The sequence below is a fragment of the Buteo buteo genome, chromosome 24, assembly GCF_964188355.1.
Source record: "Buteo buteo chromosome 24, bButBut1.hap1.1, whole genome shotgun sequence".
In the NCBI taxonomy this organism is placed as follows: domain Eukaryota; kingdom Metazoa; phylum Chordata; class Aves; order Accipitriformes; family Accipitridae; genus Buteo; species Buteo buteo.
In genome coordinates this window covers 17,250,469-17,252,025 of record NC_134194.1, presented here as the reverse complement: position 1 = coordinate 17,252,025, position 1,557 = coordinate 17,250,469, and positions in this window count along the sequence as shown.

Genomic DNA, 1,557 nt, shown 5'->3' with positions numbered 1-1,557 from the left:
AGTAGCAGTCGCCTTGTGCGCAGCGCATGGGAGGTACTGGGGTGGTTGACACCATTCTCCTGTTTCCAGTCTGGAGGGAGCCGACCGTGCCGCTCACTGTGGACTCAGCACGGCGTCTGCTGCACCACGAGCATCGCTCTGCCTCGGGGAGGTGCGTCTCTGTGTCTGCAGGCAGGAGGGGCAGGGAACTTTTATGCAACCTGTAAGTATGTGGTTGAAAGAGTTAATTTGGCAATGGTGGCTCCGTTGCAACCTTACAGGGTCACGGGGCAAATTGCCTCCAGGAGGCTGCAGTAACTCTGTGGCTGGCCCAGACTCCTGGTGTGGGCCCTGGAAGCTGGGTGGAGGAAGGGAAATGATGAGAGTAGCTCTGTTACACCAGGGTCAGAAGCAGTTACAGAAGAAACAGTATGAACTTTCTGTAGGGAAAAATTTCTCTTCCATGGACACAACAAAGCTCTTCAGTTCCTGAAGGTGCCTTTTTGGGGAAGAACATAAAGCTATGCCATACAGAAAGGAAATGTGTGCGCTGAGAGTGCTTAAGGTCTCAGAAACATGTTTGAGTTGATGAGTAAATGGCAAATTTTTAATGGGACAGATACCTCTGTGGTGTATGAACACTTTATCCTCTCAACCTTTTAGATTCTGTCTGAGCAGTGTTGACTGAGAAGCTTTTGGCCATCGTTTATTGCAATTGCAGCATCCTGCATTGGTTTCCTTTACGTAATTATAAAGGAGATGTATGTATTTCTTTGCCCTAAAACAGCTTACACATTGAGCAACGACTAGAGGAAGTGTTCTAGCAGATTTTTGCATGATGAAACCTGAAAGAAAGAGGGATCCAAAATGATAGTGTATTTCAAGCAGATGATAAAATACGTTCATCAACTGAGGGGGAAGAAGTACAAAGACAGTGAAGATTCATAGCCAAACTCCGGACTCTGTAAGTCTTGAAAGGTAAAGGGCCTGCAGCCCGTGTGATTTTAAGGCAGAGTAAGCACCTAAGAAATTACTTGCAAATTAAATTTGGAGTAGTTTCTGTACTGCTTGTCATAGCCCTTTGAGTCTGGCTGTTCAGCCAATTTTACATCTACCCTGTTGTCCATCTATTCACTCTGTATTTCCCCACTTTGGCTCTCAGTTAACTATGAGAGATGATGTCAAAAGCCTTGTTAAAGTTGGGATAAACAGCATCTGATGGTCCCCCGTTAGCTACAGAGCCAGTCATCACAGAAAGCTATTGGCTTGGTCAGGCACACTTTGCCCTTGGTAAAGCCACGCTGTTCCTAATCGCTGCTTTGTGTGTCTGGGTGTTTTGTCTTCCAGTAAGACTTGGTCCATAGCCTTCCCGGGCACTGGGCTGAGGCTGATCAGCCTGTAGTACCCCACGTACACCTTCCTGAGGATGGGTGCGACATTTCCCTTTCTTCTGCCATCAGGAACCTTCCTTGGTGGCATGATCTGCCAGTGGTCAGCTCCATCCTCGCCCTTGGGCAGAGCCTATCTGGTCCCACGGCATCATGTGTGCCCAGCCAGCTCCAGGGCTCCCTGTTTTCT